Source organism: Phodopus roborovskii, unplaced genomic scaffold, assembly GCF_943737965.1.
Source record: "Phodopus roborovskii unplaced genomic scaffold, PHOROB, whole genome shotgun sequence".
Classification (NCBI taxonomy): Eukaryota; Metazoa; Chordata; class Mammalia; order Rodentia; family Cricetidae; genus Phodopus; species Phodopus roborovskii.
Window position 1 is genome coordinate 4,002,559 of NW_026126602.1, and position 14,489 is coordinate 4,017,047.

Consider the following 14,489-nt stretch of genomic DNA (forward strand, 5'->3'; position numbering starts at 1 on the left):
ATACATTGCATGAAAAAAAATTGTGGGAAGGGTCTAAAGGAAGGTTTGATGCTGAAAAGTCTTCAGCCATACAGATAGAACAAAGGTTACTAAGCTAGAAAGCATGTCCTCTCCAGCTTTGTGGGCAGAAAACAGGTTTTGAATTCAGCCCCTTGAAGAACCAAGCCTGTGTGATTAATATTCCAGGGTCCCCTTGTGGAGGTCTATAGGTACAAAGACTTCCAAGACCTCCATAGATTTTCTAGTTCTAAGTTCCAAAGTCTTTCATATTTCACCAATAAAAAATATATTGAGGCCTGTCAAAGCAATACATCACTTCCTGATGCCTACTGCTGTCTCGGTTACCATTCTATTGCTAAAAAGAGACACTATGATTAAGGCAACTCTTACAAAGGAAAGTGTTAAATTGGGGGTTTGCTTACAGTTTCAACAGGTTAGTCCATTATCATCATAGCAGGGAGCACACATGCATGGTGCTGGAGCTGTGGCTAAGAGCTTTACAGCCTGACCTGCAGGCACAAAGCACAGAGAGAGAGAGAGAGAGAGAGAGAGAGAGAGAGAGAGAGAGAGAGAGAGAGAGAGAGAGAGTTTGAGCCTGCTGTGAGGATCTTAAACCTTGAAGTCCATTCCTAGTGACAAATCTCCTAATCCTTCCCAAACAGTTCATTAACTGGGAACTAAGCAGGTAAATATAAATATTCTTATTCAAGCTGCCACAGGGTTCACAACATAAGAGTTAGGGAATGGAGAAAAACAGGATACTTAGGAAAATTTGTCAAATTCTTCATTAAGTTCAATTATACTTCCAAAATGAAAGCAAAACAAAGACACTTTCAGAAAATAAGAAAACAGAGTCAAAGTGGAAGGAGATGTTGGCTGTACTCAATGCTAACTAACAATGTTCTTGGGATGCAGGATAACAGAACAATGTTCTCGGGATGCAGGATAACAGTAATGGGTAGTGTCTCTTTCTAGCCACAGGAGAGTGAATACGGATCAAATTCTCAGCTGGAAGATTCCTCTTTTAGAACATTGAATGTTTGTGGCTGCTTGTTACTGTAGCAAAGACTGGCTAATATGTTAGGGTTTGAAAATGGGGATGGAAGTAGGTAGTGAAATTTAGGCAAACACATTACCAAACATAAAGCCCACTATGTCATAGAGTCTGGGCAGGCTCAATGACTCATGCTGTAGTCTGTCAGGAGATGGAGGCAGGAAGATCAGGAGTTCAAGGACACCCTCACCTACCAAGCAAGCTCTAGGCCAACCTGGGCTACATGAAACCTTGTCTCAAAAAAAAAAAAATATTACTACACAATGTGAAGGCTGCTAAGATATTAAACCCACCACTGCAGTGATCTTCTCTGCCTTGTTTCTGCTGCACAATCTCCACATCTAATAGTATGTGGTCCATAAGGGGTACCCTGCAGTTCACTGACCTTATGGAAAGACTGTAAGGGAGTAAGCTAATGAATGATAAGGGAACAGTTTGGCTAGTGAGAAAGAGTTAATCATGGCTCTGATGGAGATAGACTAGCGAGGTTCTGAGTGCCCTTTGAAGCCCAGGCAACCAAACTTGATTTAGTTGGTAATCAGGTTTAGGAGCAAAAAAGTGACAGAGCTGATGTAAGAGCAATCAAGAAATATTGGGATCTGGTGTGGTGACACATGACTATAATCTCAGTACTAGGAAGGGAGAAAAGGAAGGTTTGAGGTTCCTGGGCTACATAAGGAAACCACACTGAAAGAGAGGGGAGTGGAGGAGAGCAGAGGGGAGGGGAGAGAAGAGCAGAGCAGAGGTGTATAGGAGAGGTTATTGGAGGTGCTCAAGAGAAAGAGATTCTTGGATTTGCACAAGAAAAACATTGTAGTAGTTGAACAGAAAAGCTGAAGACATTGTGGTTCACTGTCAACTGCTCTTGAAAGGTAGAAAGGTGAGGGAGAAAGCGGTAGTGGACAAGCATGTAGCTGACCTCTAGGGGGTAGGTAAGTGGCTTTAGCAAATACTGTCTTTTTACGCTCTAAAAACAACATCCACACGAATATTTGAAAGTAAAGTCTCAAATCTCCAGAGATGAACTCTAAATGCACGGACTTGGCTCAGATCTGGACATGAAAGAGAATGGTACCAACATAGATGGGGGAACTTAGCAAGAGGAAAGACAGCAGAGACTCTTGACAAATGGCCTTTATGCTTACATAAACCTACTTGTGGGGAAATTTAACCAAGAAACAGAAAACAGGGTAGTGGACAGACAAAGAGAGAAAAGGGCATGCTGTGGAAATGCTTGAAGATGGAGTGGAGAAGCATTCAGCAACTTTGGTACCTGGAGGATCCTTCTGACTGATGGGTACATCGGGATCCCTAAGAAACTGGATTGCAAAGTCGAGGGCACAGTGTGTTTGGGGAGGCTGCACAGGCAAAATGAAGAGCAGCCAGGCTATGGCTAACTCAGCTGAAGAAAATGGAACTGCTGGAGAACAAAACTATGCCAAAGAAGCAAGAAGAAGAAGAGATGACCACAGATGGAGGGAAGGCCAGAGGTCAAGCAAAAATGTAAAAGTGGGCCAGGTGCAGCTGAGGGTCTTTGGTGCTGGCATGGCTTCTCTGTCCTTCAAAAAGCAGCTTCGGGGAAAGGCTCATTCTTCCCAACTGTCCAGGTTCCCTAGCTGAAATTGCAGAGTGAAGCAAAGGCTGATGGCTTGGTCTAAGCCCTGGATACCCTGATGCTGGGCTCTTGCCTCTCTGCCCTTTGGTTTATTACTGTTTTGTCTTTCAGTGAGAACCACTCACAAGGCCAAAAGATCAAAGTCGGGAAAGGGCCCATGTTCCTGCCATTCCCAAGACAGCGTGGCATTGCTTTATAAATCTGTTAATATCACTTAGCTCCTGGGACTCAATGGGGAAAAGCTTTTACAGAGTGCCAACTGAATCCACTTGAACTCTTATCCATTGCAGCATCTGACCTTGGCGTTTTTCCTTGAAAATGAACCACAGTTAACTTACTCCAAACAACAGGGGAAAGGGTGAGATGAACAAACACAGAGATAAAGGACTGTTGATTGTTCTGTTTTGTTTTAATTTAAGAGACAGGGTCTCAACTTAGTGGCCCTGGCTAGTCTAGGACTAATATGTAAACTGAGCCACCCTCAAACTCACAGATTCCCTGGTGCTGGGTGTCAAAAGTGAGCCCCACCACTCTCATTTGAGATACAGGGTTTTGTATGCTTCTAAGAAGTACAGGTATGCCTTGGAGTATCTAGGCAATCCCAAGTGCTTGGAAAGTGCCAGTAAAATACACGTGGGGAGATGTACATAAGCAGCTGTCCTTGAGATGATGGTGATCAGGGCGTACCGCAAACCAGGACTACTCTGCTCACTTTATCCATTTCTGTCTCTTGATCTCAATGCCACTCCCATGGGCAAGGCAGAACAGTCCCCCTCCTTACTCATAAACCAGGAGACTCTGGCTTAGAGATGGTAAGAAGCGGCCCTGGGTCTTAAAGGGGGTATGAGTAGGAATAGAAAGGCTTGGATTTAAATGTAGATGTTTCACACTGCCCAGCTCTATTTTATTTTAGAAACAGGGTCATACTATGTTTCTAAGCTTCCTTGCATTCATCCTGTGGCACAGGTTGGTCTCCATCCCACAACCCTGCTGCTTCGGCATCCTGAGTATTATGGTTGAAGGTGTGTGACACTATTACCTAGTATATAATAATGATGATAATATTTCAGAACCCTTTTTGGAAAAGATCCTACTGAATTGTGGAAATGAGAGCCTGGGGGAAAAAAATTGAGCCAGACTCTCCTGTATCCCAGGCTGGCATAGAACTTGTTTCTGATTATAGCTTTGGACTCTTAATGCTCCTGCCCCCACTTCCCAAGATCTGAGGTGATAGGTGTGCACCTCTGTGTCCAGGAAAAAAAAAAAACTCCACCTGAGCTCACCCAGATGGTCGTCACACTAGTTCCAAGAATCACCAAGTCTTCCAGTGTGGGAGAGCTTGAGGATAATGGATCATCTCTTCCCTTGGCTTTGAAAGGCAAAGAGGACAAATGTCAGTCACCCAAATGGGAAGAGAACTGAGCAAAGTGGGCAAAGACACGGGAATGCACACCTGGGGGACACTGGACTCCAAGTGGGACGCTGTACTTAATTGTACATATGCCAGATCTGTTTTCCAGCTCGGGCCTTGAACCTTGACTGTTAGTAAAGGACCTTCTGTGGCCTCTCAGTCCATTTTGACTCCATTGCCTATCTCAATTACTTGTTACCTCGAAGAACTCTCTCATAATCATAATTTTGTAGTATCAACTAAATCTCATCTTTTTCAACTTTTCTGTCAGATTATATTTTAACTTATTAAAAGAAAATAATTCAACAACCCTTTGAAAGTATATGAAAAACTAGATGAGTTAATTGCTATACATATACTGCCTCTCTCCTCAAGGTAGGAATGCTCCCACTAGTATGTCTTTGCTCTGGGATGGATTGAAAGTTTATGCCAGTCAAGCAATTGGCCAGAGAAAATAATCTAGAAACATAAGGCCTGGATCAGGGTACCCCAATGCTTCATAGCTTTCCATGAAATCTATCACAAATATTGATTGTGGCTTTTCAGAAATGAACTTTCTTGTGAAGTCTGATTGTAAATGCCATTGAGTTTGAGGACAATATCATTGCTTTTCTATAATCCAGTAAGTCCTTTATCCAGAAGACCTCAGAGTGCATGATGGATTCTAAGAAAGGGAAAGAGACCAATGCAACCTAAGAAGCTTTATGCTTGTCCTACAAGAATACCCAGCTACACAACAAACATATATACAGGTGACCTAGCTCAGACCTATAAAGGCTCCCTGATTGTCACTTCGGTCTCTGTGAGTCCCCATAAGCCCTGCTTAGTTGATTCCATGGGCCGTGTTCTTGTGATTTCCTTGACCCCCTCTGGCTTCTATAATCCTTCCTCCCCCTCTTCCATGGGGTTCCTGAGCTCTGCCTAATGTTTGTCTATAGGTCTCTGTATCAGTTGCTGTATGAAGCTTCTCTGGTAAGCATTAGGCTTGGCATCAATCTATGAGTATAACAGAATATCATTAGGGTTTTGTGGATGGGTTGATGCCCCAGTAAGATTCCATCTCACACATGTCAGAATGGCTAAGACCAAAAACACAAGTGATAGCTCATGCTGGCAAGAATGTGGAGAAAGGTGAATATTCCTCCATTGCTGGTGGGAATGCAAACTTGTATACTTTGGAAATAAATACGGTGGTTTCTCAGAAAAGTGGGAATCTATCTACCTTAAGACCCAGCTATACCACTCTTGAACATATACCCAAAGGACATGCCATCCTACCACAATGGTGCTTGTTCAACTATGTTCATAGCAGCTTTATTCATAATAGCCAGAAATTGGAAACCTAGATTTTTTTTAAGACAGAATCTCATGTAGCCTAGGTTGGCCTTAAGCTTGTTATTTAGTTGTTGATGAGCTTGAACTTCTGGTCCTTCTGCCTCCAATCCCACTTGCTGGGGTTACAAGCCCAGCAATGTTTGTGGCTTCTTATTTTATGCCAGTTATCATTTTGTAAATCACTTTGATATAGCAGGATGAGGAAAAGAACAGTGACTGAACCTGAAGCACTTCAAAGCTTCTCTCCAGCAGGCTGTTCCCAGGCTACATATGTGCCAGCAGACCCCAGGGTACCTCCTGTGGATATATGTGCCAGACCACTGACTTGAGCCCAAATATCAATAAAAGAAGGGCAAACTTACAGAGAGTGCTCTTAGCTGACAGATGCCGATTCAGTGGAGCTGCTATATGGGTGCTGTGTGATGAGCAGATGGTGTGAAGGAAAACTATGTTGCTGAAATGCACTGCATGCCCAAAATGTGTCTCCTGTGTTACTCTTCATGACACATAAGCTGCACCCCAAGACCTGAGAGAAATAGGAACTGCATTGTAGACCTACTGTACATTGATGTTGTAGTCTATGGCAATTCTGCAATAGACATCATTATGTGTGAGGTTATCTGTGTGAGTGTACATAAGTAAGTACATGTGCACATTTGTGCTTGTGCATATGGAAATCAAAACTCAACCTTGAGTGCCATTCCTCAGGAGCTATCCACTTTGTCTTCTGAGGCATAGTCTCTCTTGGTCTGGAACTCTCCGATTAGGTTAGTACAACTGGCCAGTAAGCCCCTGGGATCCCTCTGACTATGCCTCCCAGCATTGGGCTTGTAAGCATACATCTTCATGCCTGTCTTTTAAAGTGAGGATTGAACTCAGATCTCAGCACTATACTGACTGATCCGTCTCCCAAGCCCATCATTCCATTCTGAACATGAAGAAACCAAGTGTCATAGAGAGTCAATTGTCTGCAGTCATCTGACTACAAGAAGACAACAAAGTATGAGCTAAAGTTCTAATGATCTGATTCCAAGTCCCTGACCTACTCCAGCATGCCTACCAATCCCACTGCCTATCCATGACTCTGTTTCCCTAGGTGTCATATGTCTAGGTGTCATTTTTTTCTTCCTGGGTGAAGGTGCTGCAATGGCCTATAAAACACTTTAATTCTTCAGAGGGGGGGATGCCTTGAAAGCACAAAACTACATGAAGTAAAGTAGAAGACTCACTAGACAAGTGCCCAGTTGCATTTAGGGTCCTCATGAGATCTAGGTATCAAATTTCAGAGAACAGATCTTGTATCCAGAGGGGCATCCATGAATGTCATAAAAGCTTGTGGACACTCCTGGAGAAGTCTGTCAGCCTATGTGAGACTTGTGTAACCTTAACATTTAAATGCTACTCTGGGGTTAGCCAGCATAGTAGGTACACTTTATTGTCAGCCTGACAAAGGACCACTACAAACAGATACAGTAGTAACATACTGAGCTCTCCTACTCACCTGAGTGGTGTGAATGGAATTGTTCTTGTACCCGTGTGACAATCTGTTCCACTAATGGGGGGAAGGCCTAGAGATTTAAATAAAAGACAAGATATCTGGTCATTTGTGCAACAGGAATGCTAGAATGCAGAATGCCGTTTATTGAGGGGAAGGAGTGGGCTTATATACTGACTCACAGCACAGTGGAAAACAATCAAGGGTCAAGTATACAAGTTCCTGGGCTTAGTTCCTCACCAGCAGATGTGTGTTAGCAAATCAGGAAAAGTACCAAGACCTATTCTGGTGCAAGATGTTCCAGCCAACAGCTTCAGGCTTGATCAAGGTGCCTTGGGAGTCCATGCAGGGCCCTACATGATCCCACTGAATTGCATATAGAAATTATCAGTTTGTGCCTCCCAAACAGTTTTAATATGGAAATGGGGCTTAGATCATTCTAAAAGCAACTCCATGAACCCCAAGTAACTGGTTTACTCATTCTCAGGTTGATTAAAAACCTAGGCCAGATTTGAGGCAGAGTTCGTATCCCCACATATGGGCTTTCCCCCACTGTGTGTCCCTCCTGCACATCAAAGAATTCTGGCTCCTTGTATATGATTTTGCCACACCTCCTTCACCAAGGGACAGGGGAACCAGGGACACCCTGAATCCACTCTTAAATTTCTTCTCCTTAGATGAAGATAGCCAGTGATGGACTAACACCATCTCCAGATGCCTGTCATCTTTATGTGGGATGGAAGGTAAGTCATCATCATTGCAGAGGTAGCACCAGAGTACTGAGATTTAAGGAAATTCTATTCTACACAGCTGCCGAAGCTGGTCACTTACCCTTTTCTTCTCGAGACTTGCTCAAAACAATCAGGAGAATAAGGAATGGGAACACAACAGTGAGCCAACTGTCACCTGAGTCCCAGCTGTGAAGAGGTACTACCAAGAGCAGCAAAGGTCTGAGAGAGGCATGACACTCCAAAGGGCATCACAGAACATGGATCCTCAGCCAAAGTGGCAGCTGAGCTTCTCTAATCTGGGAGCCCATTCCCAGGGAGCACAGCCTGGTCAGAGTCCCCCTGGGATGAGGGGGACAGGCACTTGCTTGACTTGGTCAGCCTGGAGTCTTGGGAAGCAAAGGAGACAGCCCTGGGGGGACCAGTATGAACAGGGCTGCACTTCGAGAAGTATTCAGGAAAAGCTCACAGAAACTCCATCCCAGCTAAGGATACCTATTGGCCTGGAACAGGACTCCATCTTCCTAGAACTACATGGGCCACAAAGAACTCACCCTACCCAGAAACATAAACAAAGAAAGGGCCCACCCATAAATCACACTGGAGAATCTGACCCCAGCTCCTCTGATACTGACCGAGGTGAGGTCCTGCCTCCGGCTTTGCTCCTGACATCTCAGGGAGTGAATTGGCACAGAGATCATTGTGTGCACCCAGAGGGCTGAGGCTCAGGGCCAAGGAAAGCATTACCAGCGTTGTTCCACATGGAGTGCTTGAACACATCCCTGCAACCCCCTGGAACTCACTGAGACCACTTAGTGTGAAGTTATTATTGCATCTTACTGTAACAAGGATGTTGTATTACTCACAGCCAGGAGCATAGGAAACAAAAGTTTAGTACAAAGATCCATTTGTGAAATATAAACAGACAGTAATACAGATGGATGTTGCTCACTCATGCATGCACAAATGCTAAAACAGTAAGTGGGAAACTAGCAAAGAACTGATGTTAGGATAAGGTCAGATCAGACCCTCTGTCCTCATGGCAGAGTGGTCATATATATATCTATATATATTCTACCTAGGAGATAGTTCAGTGGTAGAACACTTGCCTAGCATGCACAAGACCCTGGACTTCATCCCCAGCTCCATACAAAAACCAAACAAAATCAGCTACAGATGAAAAATCAGAACTTTCCAAATCAGGCAGCTGTCGTTTGCAAATGCAAATGTTTGCTCTGCTCCCAGGACTCCTAATGACCTACCTCCTGCAGGAATAGGCCATCCTCCTTGTCTCCCAGGGATGGCCCTCTCAGACCTGTGTCCCTTGCGCTCTCTCTTGATCCCATCTCTTGTCTTCCAACTTTTATTTCCTTAAGCAGAACACTCACCATGCAGGATCAAGCTTCATAGACTCCTGCCCTCACTCCTGAGATACCAGGCCAGGTGCCCCACCCCATCTCCACAGTCCTCTGCAAGTACCAGGCCAGGTGCTACCTCCATGGTCCTTCTTGGTGCTGCCCATTCCTCCTCCCCCATTTTTTTCCTCATCTCACCCTGGGCTTACACCCCTGTCCCACCAGCCTCAGAAGGTTGTGGCTTTGAGGTGAATAAATACACATCTAACAACTCAGAAGGCAGACTAGCAAGTGAAGCAAAAGAACACAGGTCATGAGCCCACACTCAGCTGCTGACAGACACCTGTGCCCAGAAATTATGGAGGTCTGTGCCAATCTGGTCAGTAGCAGGCATGGACTCCTCTGTGTGTGTGTGTGTGTGTGTGTGTGTGTGTGTGTGTGTGTGTGTGTGAGAGAGAGAGAGAGAGAGAGAGAGAGAGCATACATGTGTGCATGTGCATGAGAGAGAGAGAGCATACATGCGTGCATGTGCATGAGAGAGAGAGAGAGAGAGAGAGAGAGAGAGAGAGAGAGAGAGAGAGAGAGAGAGAGTCTTACTGTCTAGCCCAGGTTGGCCTTGGACTTGCAATCCTTCTGCTCCTCATGAGTACCAGGATTGCAAGTGTATGGCACTATACCCAATGTCCTGGTTGTTCTATTGTTTGTTTTGCTTCGTTGACACAGCTAGAGTTATCTGAGAAGAGGAACCTCAACTGAGAAAACACCTCCATCAGACTGCCTGTAGCCAACTCTCTAAGGTATTTTCTTAATTAATGATTGATGACAGGAAGGGCCAGCCCACTGTGGGTGGAGCCACCCCTGAGCAGGTAGTCTTGAGGTATGTTAGCAAGGAAACTGAGGAAGCTGGGGGAGCAAGTCAGTCAGCAGTGCTCCCCCATGGTCTCTGCTTCAGGTCCTGCCTGAATTCCTGGCCCGAGTTCCTTCCTGAAGGACTGTGAGCTGCAATGTGAGGTAAAGCCTGTTTTCCCAAGTCACTTTTGGTCATGGTGTTTATTACAGCAAAGAAACCTAACTAAGACACCCAGTGAGACATGGACTGCTAAGGGAGGGGAGAAAATGCCCGGTGTGGTTCTTAGACACAAAGCTGCAAGGCTGCTCAGGGCAGAAGCTCCCCTTGCATCCACAATGGGCAGACAGGGAGTGCTTCCAGCTCCCACACACAGGACTCACTGGGGTTGAGAATGAAGGCCTGCAGCGGGGTGTGGGTAGCCAGAGAACACTGTGTGATGGAGAGGGGCCTTAGAAACCACAGGCCACCCACAGGACTCACCCGAAATCCGACAGTCTACTGAGGAGCTGGTGTCTGTGGGCGACAAGCGTCTTTAATGCTCTCCTTTTCTTCTCCCAAACCCCCAGAGAAGGAGGAGACCTTGGAAAGAGAAGAGAGGCCAGTGACAAATAATCTGGTGCTCTAGCAATACTTAACAGCCCTTGTATTGGGTGTGTGCACTGTGCTGGGAGAAAATGTTTGTCTACCAGGTTCAAACCTAAAACCCTTAGAGAAACAATGACTAAATAGAGCACTGAGTTTTCAGCCCAGCCAGCCAGCAGCCCACCCCACGGGAGTCCGTGGTCTTCCTCCTGAACTGCAAACAGGCTATGGAATCTCTTTGAAGTGGCAAGCCTGGTCTTTGAAATTCATCCAGTTTTGCACTCTGCCCATTAATATTTATTTTATTATGAAAATATTGTCCTTTCTTCTGCAGATCGAATCCAGTGTTCCAGGAAGGTACGGCATGGGAATACATAGCCTGGGTTCAGCTGTACTGAATTTGAATAACCAGGTACCCAGTATCACTGGGAACCTGGCTGTGAGGCTGCTACGGAGAACAGAGACAGACAACACAGCCCCCAGACCCTGGGTGGCAGCCAGAGACAATGCAGATGTGTGTTCAGAGGTGCGCAAGGAAAAACAACTGTATCTGGGTCACACTGGTGTCTCATGGGACTGTTAATACCCTGCCTGTCCTTCACACACCCTCCATTAGTTCTGGGGCTTGGCAATGTTACCAAAATAACCTACATGTGCACTGGCTGAGCAGTGTAGCAGTATGCTGACCTTCAGGTGGGTGTCTGTGCTCCAGCCACACAGTCACAGGAAAACCCAGGCTCATGGTGGCTCTGCTGTCTTCAGAATGCATTCCCTAGGCTGCACAGAGGCCTTCCTGATCACAAGGGGAAATGAGATTGTCAGAGCATGCATGTGGAATTTTTATAGGCCAGACCTGGAAGTGGGGTGTGCACACTGTTCACATTCCATTCATAAGCCCTCGGTGACATGGGCCTCCTGGACTGACAGGAAGTCTGGGGCAGGAAGTCTAGCTGTGTGCTCAGGAAAGGACATGGCAGTTCTTAACATCAGTACTTTTGCAATGATAACCACCAAGGCCAGAAAAATCCCACCGAGCAGTGTGTGTAAGTCTAAGATAAATTCAGTCAGGAGAGAGCCTCTGCTTGGGCTATTGAGGGTATCCACCAGAAAAGACTATAAGAAAAGTATTTATTAGCCAGCTGGAAACTACACTGAGCATCTGGGACCCCAGTGCAATCCCAAGCCTTTCTCATGATGGGCTTCTAAGCACAAAAGCTATATCCTGGGTTGACACACCTCAGTTAAGAAAAACAGTTAGGCAGAAGTGGGGTTACAGAAGCCACAAAGCAAGGTTAGTACATTTAGGGTCTTACCCAGAACTATGGATTTGATGGAGTAGGCCTTTGTCCTTGTTTTGGCTGCTGTTGTGACCTGTGTGCTGGGTTTTAAGGCCTAAATGGTATGTCCATCATGGTGTCAGTTGTACTAAGTTCTGGGGATCTGCTACAGGGTCACCAGCTTGTTTCTGGGTGGTCCTCAGCCCTTGGCAATACTCTAACTATATAACAGATTTCAACAATGAGCTGTGGAAAGTTTGCTGGTACTTACTTCTGAGCATCCATCTCCCAAGTTTGATCTACTCCAAATCCAGGCGTGCTGAACTAGAATTAATACAAGTATGTGCCAGTCTTTGGAGTTTATTGGATACAATGAGTAAGGGGTCTAGAGATAATCATTTTCTTCCTAAAACTGTTTTTAAAACCGCCTTCCACTCCAACCTTTTCCAACAAGCTACTGCACCTCCTGGTAGAGTGGGAGCAGTTTGCCGTGCTCTTTGGGTTTGAGGTAGCTCATGCTGTCTGTCTTTTGGTGGTCTAGACTGGTCAGGGGAAAACATCCACAAGGAATATAAAGAAGAAAATTAGATGAACCCAGTTGTCTAACTATTATCACTTGTCTAGAACTGAGGACATGTGAAGTCACCCTTTCAAATAGTAACAGTATACCAGTCAGTAGCACATGGGCTTTCTCTCACTATTTACCTTCCTATCACAAGCACAGATGTGGTATGTATTTTTTTTGAGTCAGAAGAGTCACCATTTGTAATCTAGAATACTATATTTTATGATTGATCTTCTAAACAAAGACTTTTTCTGCTCTGCCATTGCCTGTGTTCATGCCTGGGGGTGGGGGAGATTAAGAAGTGGCAGATCAAAAAATATTATAAATACTAAAGAAAAGTCAGAGACACAGGATAGAGTGAGCACAGGAAAGGGTGGAGGGGGTACCCCAGTGAATACTGGGGGAAAGGTCCCAAGTTTATTATACACAGTCCTTATGTGCCTCAATCAAAAGTGGGGGAAGACAAAGAGACTTCCTTACCAAGATACAAAGAATAATCAAGCATAATTACTTTCTCAATACCCAAAACATCAAGTAGACTTGCCTAAACCTCTCATCATCTGGCCTTGAGGGTTAAGAATAACCACACTGTAAACCAAAGTCTCTTGTTATTTAGGTAAGACATCCACACCTTAGACCATTAATTAATCCTTATGACTTTAGCCTTGGAAGAGTAAGGATGATTTTGAACTCCCTGACCTTAAGATAAAGCAGAGCCATTTTTATGGACCCTGACACTGCTCAGATTCAAATCCAGGACTGTTGCTGTCTTTGCTTGGTTTGTTACTATGATAAAACACTAGGACCCAGGCAACACATGGGAGTGTTTGCTTGGGCTGAAGGTTCCAGAGGGATAAGGTCCATCATCACGGGGAGACATGGCAGCCGTGGCAGGAATGATGGCAGGAGCAGAAAGCCGAGAGATCACGTTAAGGTCAAACACAAAGCAGAGAGAGTAAACTGGAAATAGGGCAAGGCTACAAACTCCAAAAACCTGCCCCACCTTCTAAACCTCCCCAAACAGTGCCACCTACTGGGAAGTAAAATACTGGAGCCTACGTGTGTGGGGGGAGGAGGGGCGGGGCATTTCTCATTCAAACCATCACAGATAATAGAACCATTTTTCTGGTAGCTTCTCACTGGAAGCTAAATGTCCAGTTTACATCTCTCAGCAAACAGACAAGTGGGTCGCAAAGTGGCTAGCTGTCCTTCCTGAGACCAAGAGCCATTTTGGATTGACTTCTGCCTGCAGAATAAAACTCACAAAGCATGGACTCAGATGAGTGTGCCTGTCATGGCTTTTTCCTTCTTTTTCATAACTTGTCAGTGCCATGTGGAGCCCATGTGTGGGTTATATTCAGAGTTCCCCTTTTAACTTTCATCCAAGGCCACTATGCTATACAACCCCGTTAGTAGCTGGACTCACTGTGCAAGAAGTTCCTCCATTCAGCACTAGACCTGAGGAAGCCAGACAATCATTATCTAGTTACTGCAAACAATTGCCAGGAGCAACTGAAGCAAAATATGGACTTCCATTTTTTGTGTAAAGGTTTGGAAGCCCAACCATTACAAGCATATGGCAATATCAGATAAAATCAGTGTGATTTCATATGCAAATTTCAGGAAAGCCAGGGAACCCCAGAATTCATAACTAAAGAGTGAGCTGGAAAAGAAACAGGAGAACAAGTAGGAATCCTGCAGGATTCCAGTACAGCTCTCCATGGTGCTAGGACTGAGCCTGAGTGATTGGGGTGTGGGGGCTTAGCACATCCTGGGCAAGTAGTTCTGTATGCCTGAACTACACCTCCAAGCCAACCTCGTTAATTCTGGGGGTTAAGTCCAATGCTCCTCCTAAGACAAGGTGCAGAACATGGTCTTAGCAAAAGAAAGGAAGCTCAGACCTCCATAGCAAATAGAAACCCTTCAACAACAAAGATTAAACTAGAATAGATGAATATTCTCTCATAAAGGCATGACAGGAAAACACATGCAAGCTAGGCATGGTGGTACATGTCTGTAGTCCTAGCACTGGGGAGGTAGAGGCAGGGAATCAGGAATTCAAGGTCACCTTTGGTTATATAATGAATTTGGGGAGCCAGCTTATACTACATGAATCCCTGTCTTGATGTCCCTTCCCACCCCCAAAATACTAAAAAATACTAAAGAAAAAGTATTTTTTGTTTTGTTTTTCCTGGGAATTTATAGGTGCATTTCATTAAAAT